Source organism: Physeter macrocephalus, chromosome 14, assembly GCF_002837175.3.
Source record: "Physeter macrocephalus isolate SW-GA chromosome 14, ASM283717v5, whole genome shotgun sequence".
In the NCBI taxonomy this organism is placed as follows: Eukaryota; Metazoa; Chordata; class Mammalia; order Artiodactyla; family Physeteridae; genus Physeter; species Physeter macrocephalus.
In genome coordinates, this window is record NC_041227.1 from 66,786,251 (window position 1) to 66,796,596 (window position 10,346).

A 10,346-nucleotide genomic window follows, 5' to 3' on the forward strand; every position below is an offset into this window, starting at 1 on the left:
CGCCTCCGGGAGAGATCGGCAGCCCCTCGGACTGCGGGGACGGAGGGGACCGGGACAGGGACGCAGCTGTGACCGTCGGCGCCCCTGCCGGGAGGGCGCCCCGGGGTGGGCGCCCCGGGGAGCGCGGGCTGAGCGGGGCGGGGCGGGGCGGCGCAGGCCAATGGGCGGGGAGCGGGGCGGGGCGCAGGAAGCTGGACGCGCTTGGCAGGAGGCCTAGGAAAGCCCCGCCCGGCGCAGCCAAGGCTGGGACGGCCGTCCGGGGTGTCTCCCACTTCCCGCTCCGGCGCTGGAGCGGCGACTGGACTGGAGCGCGCAGGTAGGACCAGGGGCACGCGCACGGGTGGGAGGCTGGGGGATCGGCCCGGGCACGCGGCGGCGGTCCACAGAGCGCTGGGCCGCCGGCGGGACTCCAGGCGGCGGGGACCCCGGGATTTCCCGATCCCCAGTCGCGGGGGGGATTGCTCACCTGCCGGCTCCTCTTCGCGCGAGGGGCAGCGGCGGCTCCGTCCATTCCGCCCAGCGCACCTGAGGCGGGGCTGGGGAGGCTAGTGCAGATGCTCAGACACCCGCACGCCCCAGATTCGCCCAGTCCCCGACACGTCAGAGGGGCGGCCTCTTGGAGGGGCTTGGGAACGTCGTGAGCGTGGGGGGAGGCAGGTCTTGGGCCACCAACCTCCCCCGTCTTCTCTGGGCAGTCACCCCCCACCCCGCGCACAGGAAGTCGGTGAGGATTTGGATCGAGGAATCTGGTGAAACAAGACCCTTTCGACCTTTGCTCTCCTGATTTGAATATTGGGTGGGCCCAATAATAGCGATCATTTGCTGGGACTTACGTTGTACGGGCCTGCCCTGAGCCCTGAAAGTATTCTGAGTTGAAGTTAAAAATAACCTTTCTGGTCGGTGCTTTGTGTTTATTGTGGCCATTTTGCAGATAAGAACTGCTGAGGCATAGGCAGCTTAAATGACTTGCCCAAGGTGATGCCCACAAAAAAGTGCAGAGCAGGATTCCAACGTACTCATTCTGGCACCAGAGCCCACTGCCGTCCACATGTCAACAACATTTGTCAGACTACCCCATAAACAAATTTTCCAGGGGATTCGCTTAAGATGCAGCTTCTCAGGCTCTTTTTGGTGAGATTCAGATTCAGTAAACCCAGGAATCTAGATTCTTCTTCTCCTCCTTCTCCTTCTCCTTCTTCTCTTGAACAAAATCTATGTTTCTTATAATCAGGACAGTCTGGGGACCAGCAAACTTGGTGCCTGCTGCTGGGATTCACACAGCACCCCCAGGCCAGCACTTACCCTGCTTGAATCCCAGCCTTTTCCCTCTGCGGCGATGTATGACCCCCGCCCCCCTGCAACTCCTCCCCTATGGGTGGCCTTTTAGGAGCACCAGGCGTTTGCTGAGACAACAGTGCCTTTATTAAAATCCTTAAGTCCAGTGGGAAAACCGGAGACTCAGGTTTACTTTTGTCCAGGTGTCCCCCACAGTCAGGGGTTTCCAGAGTCCTACAAAGGCCACTCGAACTCAGCTAGCCCCACCATGAGTACAGATGAGGATGCTGAGGTATATAAAGGGGGGTGACCTACCCCAGCCATTCATTCACTCATTAGCACTCACTGGGCACTGCTTGAGTGCTGTTCAGGGCACTGGTGTTTGCCCTCAAGGAGCTCCCTCTTCCGGGGGGGCGGTTGGGGAGAGCTATGAGGAAGGGAGGAAGCACAGGTAGGGGGTGATCAACCTTCATGGGTCAATGGGACAGACTTCATGGAGCAGGGACCTCTGAGCCACCCTGGGAGAGGAGGAGAGGAGCTTGGTAGGTGCAGAATGAGAGGGAACAGCATGCTGAACAGTGGGAACAGCATGGATAAAGGCTAGGAGGTCGTTCAGGGAGCCGGGGAAAAGCCAGTGATGGATGGAAAGGTGAGGAGTGTTGTGAAAGGCCTTGCATGCAATGCCGAGGAGTGTAGGCCAGTGTATTTTACCTTTGCCTGAACCATAAGAATCACGATACAGATTCCTGGGCCCCACCGTGGACCTCTGGAGCTAAATCTAGAGGGAGGCTGGGGGAAGGCCGCAGGGAGGGAAAACCAGTAACCAGTCACCCTGGTTACAACACACCCAGTTACCAGCAAGTCTGGGATGACCTGAGGTTTTCCAAATTCTGGTCAGTGACTGAGTAACTGTTGTGTTTTGTACAGCAAAAGCCCAGGGTTGCGGAAAGCCGAGGGAGGGGCAGGAGTGCTGTCCCCGAAGGCATTCACAGTTTCCTGCTGTTCAGATTCAGAAGAGGAGCTGAAATGAAGTATCAAGGAAATGAGAAGAGAGACCCTTTCCTGGACCCCCTTCTCTCTATCCCCCTACCCCCAGATGGAGGAGAGAGTTTGGGATCAAATGTCCACTGCCCTTGATGGCATCTGGGAGTGAGGCAGGGACAGAGGCCCCCTGGGTGCTTCGTTTCCTCACATTTGTAAAATTGAGCTTCTATGAGTGCTAATGACATCATGGGTTTTTTTGTTTGTTATTATTTATTTATTTATTTATTTATTTTTGGCTGTGTTGGGTCTTCGTTTCTGTGCGAGGGCTTTCTCTAGTTGTGGCAAGCGGGGGCCACTCTTCATCGCGGTGCGTGGGTCTCTCACTGTCACGGCCTCTCTTGTTGCGGAGCACAAGCTCCAGACGCGCAGGCTCAGTAGTTGTGGCTCACGGGCCTAGTTGCTCCGCGGCATGTGGGATCCTCCCAGACCAGGGCTCGAACCCACGTCCCCTGCATTGGCAGGCGGATTCTCAACCACTGCGCCACCAGGGAAGCCCGACATTACAATGTTTTATAAGCTCCTTAGCACAGTTTCCAACACAACACATCCACAGTCAGTATTCATGTCTGTTGTTAGCTGTCAAGAAGTATAGCTTGGAGGTTGAGAGCATGGACCCTGGAGCCAGATCGCACAGGTTCAAATGCTGGCTTTGCCACTTCTTATGGAGCCAAGTTCTCAAGACTTCAGTTTCCCCATTTGTGAAATTATAGTGTCTACTTTATACCATTTGTAGTGATGATGAACTGAATTCATAAGTGTCAAGCACACAGAACAGCGCCCAGTGTAGAGTAAGCACTATATATTTGTTAAGTAAATAAGTGAACCCCCTTGGATGGCATTTAATCTGCGCATTTTGCAGGTGAGGAAACCAAGACTCAGAGATGTGTGGTGTGGCCTTGCCTAAGGTCGTACATCTAAGAGCACATCTAAGAGTGACAGATGGAGGGATTCAAACCTGCTTTCCTTCCCAACCTCTGTCCTTTCCCACTGTGCCACTTTGCTGGGGTGGCCAAGAGGGACATCTTTTGGAGCATTCCTCAGGACCGTGGAGACATGCCAGTCTTGTTTGACCAGATTTCCCTTGGCTCGGCTAGAAGAGAGGCCAACGGCTTGCCTAGATGTTGTACGAATTTGCCCCTGCAAGAATGTGGATGGGAGAACCCCAGTGGAGGCTGAGAGTCCTAGAGAGACCGGGGGACCCTGCCTCTGATGGGCCATAACCCCTGTTGCTTTGCTTCCAGCCAAGTCATTCTGCTTTTCTGAGCCTGAGGCAGAGAGAAGGTCACAGGCTTGAAGACAGGGGCCCCAGGTTCAAATGTGAGCTTGCTGTTCTTCCTATCTGTGGGATCTGGAGGAAGTTGCTTAACCTCTCTGAGCCTCAGTTTGCTTGTCAGTAAAATGGGTGTTTGGAGGGGGGAGGGGCGGTATTCTTGAGATGATTTTTGGAGATACCTTGCCCACAGCTCCGTGATTGCTGTTTCTCTCCCCGATTAGGACAGAGTCACTTCTTCACATCTAGCGCCTGGCTTCCTCATTCATTTCTTCTTCGGATATTTATTGGGCACCTGTGTGCCAGGCAAGGTGCCAGGTGCTACTGATAGAGCACTGGACAAAGTCCTTGCTCTCCTGGAGTTCTGAAAACAGGCAGTATACAAACAAACATACACAGATCTGTACTCCTTATCTAACATTCGAAATCCACAAGCTCTGAAAACCGGAAGTGTTCTCATCCCTCAAGTGGAAGCAAGACCTGACATGAACTAAACGCGAGGCTCTTTGGAGGCTTTATTTATTCTCCTTGGTGTGAAGGCTCGTGTGTCTTGCTGCAGAGATATTCATGTGATTGATCCCAGCGTGCTCCTCGGGCCCCGTTGGGGGCAGGGGAAGTTTTGATGGGTGGTATTTTATACAAGATGACCTTTCTCTAATCTGAGTAATTCTGAATTCGGAAACACACCTGGCCCGCAGGATCTCACACAGGATGACGGGCACCTACAGTATCGTGTCACATAGTGACAGTGCTTGGAAGCAGTGTGGGGGTGGAGTCGGGGGAGCCTCTCTGAGGAGGGACATTTAGAAGGGCAAGGGGCAGAGGCCCTGGAGGAGCGGGCCAGGTGGAGGGAACCAGAGAGGATGCTAGAAAAGGCCTCGTCTGCCCGACCGGTGCCATTTCCGGGCCTGCTCCTTGCCCCCGCTCTGCGTGCACAGTTCTGTCTAAATGCACACACCTTCACCTTTCCAAGAAGTGGTGATGCCTCTGAGGTTTCGGGTTTGCCTCCGACTGACTCATTTTCATTCTTGGGGCCCCCTTGGGACTCCTCATCTTCTCGACGTCACTTAAGAGATCCAAGTCTTCACCAAAGCAGGCCTGGGAGCTGCGACTCGCTGGGGATACTCACCATCTGGGCTGGCATCTGAGTCCCCCCTCCCCCTCCCTCCAGAGAGAGAGGGAGGAGGTGGGTCCTGGTGAGGGGGAGAGAAGCTTGGCCCTCAAGGGTTTGGTGGAACAGCTTTCCTGAGAGGGAGGAGGTGTTCTAAGCAACAGGACTGTGAAGGGACTAACAGCCTCCGGCCTGCAGAGCCAGTTTGCAAAGCTAAAAGGGACAGGCACGCACATGTCTTGAGTGCCAGCATGGGGCCCGCAGCTTACACTCAACTCAGCAAGCGTGCTGGGGCTGGGGACACAGCAGTGACTGATGTAGCAACAAGGGCCCTCATGGAGCTGACCGTCTAGTGGTGGAGGTGACTTTTGAGCTAAGACCTGACATAGAAAGACTCGTGGATATCTGGGGAAAGAGTGATCCCAGCAGAAGGAACAGCAAGTGCAAAGGCCCTGAAGTGTATTTGACTCACAACAAGGAAGCTGATGTGGTTGGATGGAGTTGAAGCAAGTTGAAGAGGCCTGGGGAGAGAGGTCAGGAAGGCCAATAGGAGCCAGAGACCTGCATTGTCTCACTCAACTTGTACAGTAACTGTACGAGGTAGGAACTGCTCTTATCCAGATTTTACAGGTGAAAAAAACAGGCACAGAAGCTTTAGTAACTTGTCCGGGGTCACATAGCTGTGAACCCGGCAGCTCCAGGGTCCTCAGTCTTTACCACTGTGTTTAAACACATGGAAACTGTATTCAAGTGCTAAAGGCCCACCTGTCACTGTCCACTGTCGGGGCTCACCTCCCATCCATCTGCCCAGCAACCCTGTGCACGTGGTCAGGCCAGGACTGTCGTCACAGGTGATCCGATCATTGCCCAGATCATTTTACAGATTATTTTACTGATGAGCATCTTCCCAGCATGGCAGACACCCTAAAGCAGAGGGGGCGTGGTGGGGCTGAGGGTCGTGGAGGCAGGTAGATGCATGGGTGCCTCCCCATTTCCCTGGGGAGGAAACTGAGGCTCAGGGAAGAGACTTACCTGGTGATGCAACTTGGAAGGGGCAGAATCTGGATTCAAATCCAGGGCTGGAAGCCTATGCATTTAACTACTATTCTGAGCCATCCAGCCCAAGGAGCAGAGTTTAAAAGAAGTAGGTTTCTAGGTTAGAAATAAGGGAGCACTTGGGCTTCCCTGGTGGCACAGTGGTTGAGAATCTGCCTGCCAATGCAGGGGACACGGGTTCGAGCCCTGGTCTGGGAAGATCCCACATGCCGCGGAGCAACTGGGCCCGTGAGCCACAGCTACTGAGCCTGGGCGTCTGGAGCCTGTGCCCCGCAACAAGAGAGGCCGTGACAGTGAGAGGCCCGCGCACCGCGATGAAGAGTGGCCCCCCCGCTCGCCGCAACTAGAGAAAGCCCTCGCACAGAAATGAAGACCCAACACAGCCAAATAAATTAATGAATTAATTAAAATAAATTTAAAAAAAAAAAAGAAAAGAAGGGAGCACAGTCACCAAGAGCTGTTTTGGAGAACTGCGGAAGGCCTGAGGGTTTCCTGAAGCAGCCAGGAGAGTGTTTTGTCTTTTTAAAAGAGGAACTTCTCCAGAGAGGAGGCACGCCAGATCTCTGCGGGGGCAGCCCTCCAAGCCCGCAGACCCTCAGCTTCCCAACAGTCTTGCTTCTGGGGAGTAGGCCTTCTAGAAACCAGATTCTACTGTTGGACAGCTCTAACTGGGAGAATGTCTTTCCTGGGATTTAGCCAAATTAACTTTCCAGGAACTTTCGCTTTCTGGCTTTGGTTCTACCCCTTGGAGGTAGTAAGCATCCTCCTCCATCCCAGTGCGGTGATTCTCTTATTCAGATGACACAGCCATAATTCATTCAGTCATTCTTCCTCTTCAGTCTGGCTTTGGGCATGATCTAATTGGTCAGAGTCGCACATAAAAACCATTGCCTCCCCCAAAGCCTGCCCAGTCAGAGAGGAGGGAGACTGTCACCTCCTTGGATCTGGAGCCCATACCTCTGTTGATACCACCTGCAATCATACTTTGTAGTGGCCACACCCCAGTTGGGGCTGGTATTGAACTTGTCATCTAAACCCTCCAGTTCTCTCATCTACACGAGCTGCTGTCAATTAAGGTTTCTTCCATTCTGAGGTTCCTTGTTTGAGGCTAACAACCGTTCTCAGTCTTTCTTGTTTTCTAGTAAATCAACTGCAGGCTGTAATTTTTTCTCTGAGTACTGCTATGGCTTCATTCCACAGGTCTTGTCACACAGTGTCATTCACTACTAACTATTATAGTTTATAATTTCCCTTTTGATTAAAAGTGTTATGTGCGTTACAATTTTTTAAAGGTAGATGGGATTTTTTAAGTTATTTTTTGATTGTTGATTTCTGAATGTATTGCATAATGGTCAATATTTGTAGATTCTATGATATCAGTGATGGAGAATTTGTCTAGATCGTCTTTGTAAGATTTTTCTGGTCCATTTCTTTTCTGTTTGTTCCCCTTGTATTTGAAAGGATGTGTGTTTTTGTTGGGTTAAAGTTCTAGACATATATTTTGTTCACGCTGACTAATTACATCATTTATATTTTCTCTGTTTTTATGTAGTTTTCTCTACCTGATTTATCTCCCACTATGATAGAGGATCTGTTCATTTTTCTCTGGCCTTCTCTTAGTTTTTTGCTTCATTTTTGAAGGTATGTTGTTAGGTGCTTATAAACAATATACAATACGAAGAGAAGAGGTTTCATGATTTTTATACCTTCTTGGTGAGCTGCTCCTTTTATCAGTATAAAACAGCTACCTTTCTTTTAATACTTTGATGCCTTAAATTCCATTCTATTCAGTATTAATGTTCCTATACCTGTTATCTTTATTTGCATTTTTCCTGACTAATTTTCCAATTCTTTATTTCCTTTTCTTCCCCTCTAAAGTCGAAGGACTTTTCTTTGACCCCAGTCTGGTAGCCGCATGAGTTTAAAAAAAAAAAACAAAAAGGAAACTTGCATTTTAGTCTCAGCTCTGCAACCCACTTGCTCAGTGATCTTGGGCAAGTCATTTTCCCTCTTTGGGCCTCAATTTCCTAAACGTAACATGGGGATATGACTCGCTTTGCCCCTCTCTAGGGTTTTTTGTGAAAATAACAACACGTTGTGAATATGAAAGGCATTGTAAACATTCCTGTACTCATATTAGTCGTTGGGTGTAAACATTGGCCAGCATTCCAGGCAGTGAGAATGGCATGTACAAAGGCCTGGAGGAAGGAACACATCCACAATGAGGCAGCCAGCGACTTCAGTTTCGCCATCATTTGTTGGCTGCCTCTGCGTTCTCAAGGAGACGCGCATGAGACACAGTCCCTGGCCTGGAGGACTTTCAGTCTGGAAATGGAGCAAAATGATGCTCACGGCTCACTCTTTATGAGGATGGAAATGATGTTTGGACGGCGGGACAGGCGGAGCTGGGAGGTGGGAGGAGGAAAGAGTAGCGTTTGACCAGGAACATCCTGAGAGGATGGCGTAGGAGGAGGGCACTGAGAGGCAGAGGAAACAGCCCAAGGGAAGTGGGGGGGGGGTGTCTGTGGCTCCTAGGGGGAGGGTGGGGCAGGGCTGGTAGGGTGTAAGGACTGCTCTTTGTTCCCCTCGTCCGCCCCCCCCCGGGGGGGTGCGGCAGGGCTGGTAGGGTGTAAGGACTGCTCTTTGATCCCCTCGTCCGCCCCCGCCCCAGGAGGAAAGCAATGGGGCTGGCATAGTTTTGTAACTCCTCCCTGACAAAATGACGCTGCCCAGCCACACAAGGGCAGGCGGTGATGGCGTGTCTCCAGCCTTGCTCCCTGTCATCACTGTAACAACCGCATCCCTCAGGGACAGAAGGAAGGGAACGTTTGGGGATGCCGGAGCTTAGGGAGCTTAGGGAAGGTGCGGGGGGCAGTCTCACCTGTTGCTCCTTTCCTCTTATTGGGGGTCTTCTGGTGTCTCAGGACACCCACTCACCCAGGAGGACATCACCTGGTGGTTGGAAGCCCCAGAGGGACCACAAATGTGGGGTGTGGTTTTTAAAAATTGAGCATTTAAAAACCAGGGTAATATACATACAAATCTGGATTTCTAGCTTCTTGTGAAGAATCGAGCACCCTAGTGACCCCTAGGCCTTCATTTACATGGTGCAAAGCAGAGTGGCGGGTGCCTGTTAGGACTGGACATTTGCTCGCCACCTGCCCCCTCTCTACTCACTGAGGTCATGCATCTGCGTTCTCTGAGATATTTGGTTGACGTTGGGGGAGATGACCCTCCGTGGCCGTGAGAGGTGGCTGGGAGCTGGGAACTGCCCCCGGAGGGAGTGAGCGCCCCATTGCTGGAAGCAGGCAACTAGAGGGTTGATGGCCCCTTGGCAAAGGCCTAGGGGGACTTGAAGTGTTAGCTGGCTTGGACTCCAGGGTCTTTGGGGATCCACCAGCCCTGAGAACTGGCTGTTCTGAGACCTTCGTTGACAAACCCCGATAGCCTCGTGCACCATCGCTCTATTCCCTTCCCTCCACCCATCGTTTTTTTCTTTTTCTTTTTATTGCAATGTGCATGCAGACAAGTGCCCAGCTTCACAAAGTAAACACAAGCGTGTATAACCTGATCAGGAAACAAAGCATGACTAGACCCCGGGAAGATTCTCTCCCGCCCCACCCTCCCCAGGACACTTTCCTGACCACTAACCCTAAGACTGGTTTGTGTCCTTTTGGACTTTATATAAATGGAATGAGTATTGCCCTTTCAAGCCCAGCTTCCTATACTCAGCTTGTACTCTGAGACCCATCTGTGCTGTCATGGCAGCTGTCATGTACTCAGGGTCTGTACTTGGCGTTTGGAGATGAGCTTTTGCTTCCTGCTCCATCAGCACTGCCCTAAGGCTCTTCTACCCAGTTATGCCAGCCATGGTCTCTTTGCCTCCCCTCAACCGCCCCGGGAGGCAAGTGGTTCAGCTCTCATTTCACAGATAAGGAGACCGAGGCTCTGAGAGGACCACAGTGTGCCAAGGTCTCCCAGCCAGTCAGTGCAGAGTCCACGCGCTTAGGCTCAGTTACGGTTCCGGATCTTTGATGCTCTCGGGTCCCTGCCCATGTGGGTGTCCCCACACATCTGTGTGTCCCTGACTGTGCCAAGAATGATAAAGAATGAGACAACAGAAAGAACTCGAGGGAGAGCCCCACCCCAACCCCCGCCTGTCTGCAGACAGACCATGAACAGGGAGCTCTTATCTGTGCTGACATGCTACTGCTTTGCGTTTGCCCGGGGACAAAAGTCCTGGTCCCTGTTGAGATATGCTCCCTGTGAGGACTGGGCAAACAGTGGTTGGTGGTGGAGGCCAACTTCTAGTTCATCACTTCCTGCCCCGTTACCTTGGGACTATTTCTGAATTCCCCTGAGCCTCAATTTCCTCCTCTGTGCAGGTAATTTTTTGTTTGTTTTTTATTTTTTGTTTTTTTTTTTGCGGGACTTGGGCCTCTCCCTGTTGTGGCCTCTCCCATTGCGGAGCACAGGCTCCGGACGCGCAGGCTCAGCGGCCATGGCTCACGGGCCCAGCCACTCCGCGGCACGTGGGATCTTCCCGGACCGGGGCACGAACCCGCGTCCCCCGCATCGGCAGGCAGGCTC

General features: G+C 52.3%; 1 protein-coding gene across 4 annotated transcripts in view; it reads left to right on the plus strand.

Annotated features, from left to right (window-relative positions):
* Window positions 1–230: 230 nt before the first annotated feature.
* Window positions 231–10,346, plus strand: part of IL4R (interleukin 4 receptor) — a 41,328-nt gene continuing 31,212 nt past the window's right edge. For 2 of the 4 annotated variants that reach the window (XM_028499004.2, XM_055090086.1), the window contains exon 1: window positions 231–316. The gene's annotated coding sequence lies outside the window, so the exon portion shown is untranslated. The remainder of the gene's footprint in view (window positions 317–10,346) is intronic. The other 2 variants (XM_024123722.3, XM_028499005.2) reach the window with 2 other exon arrangements.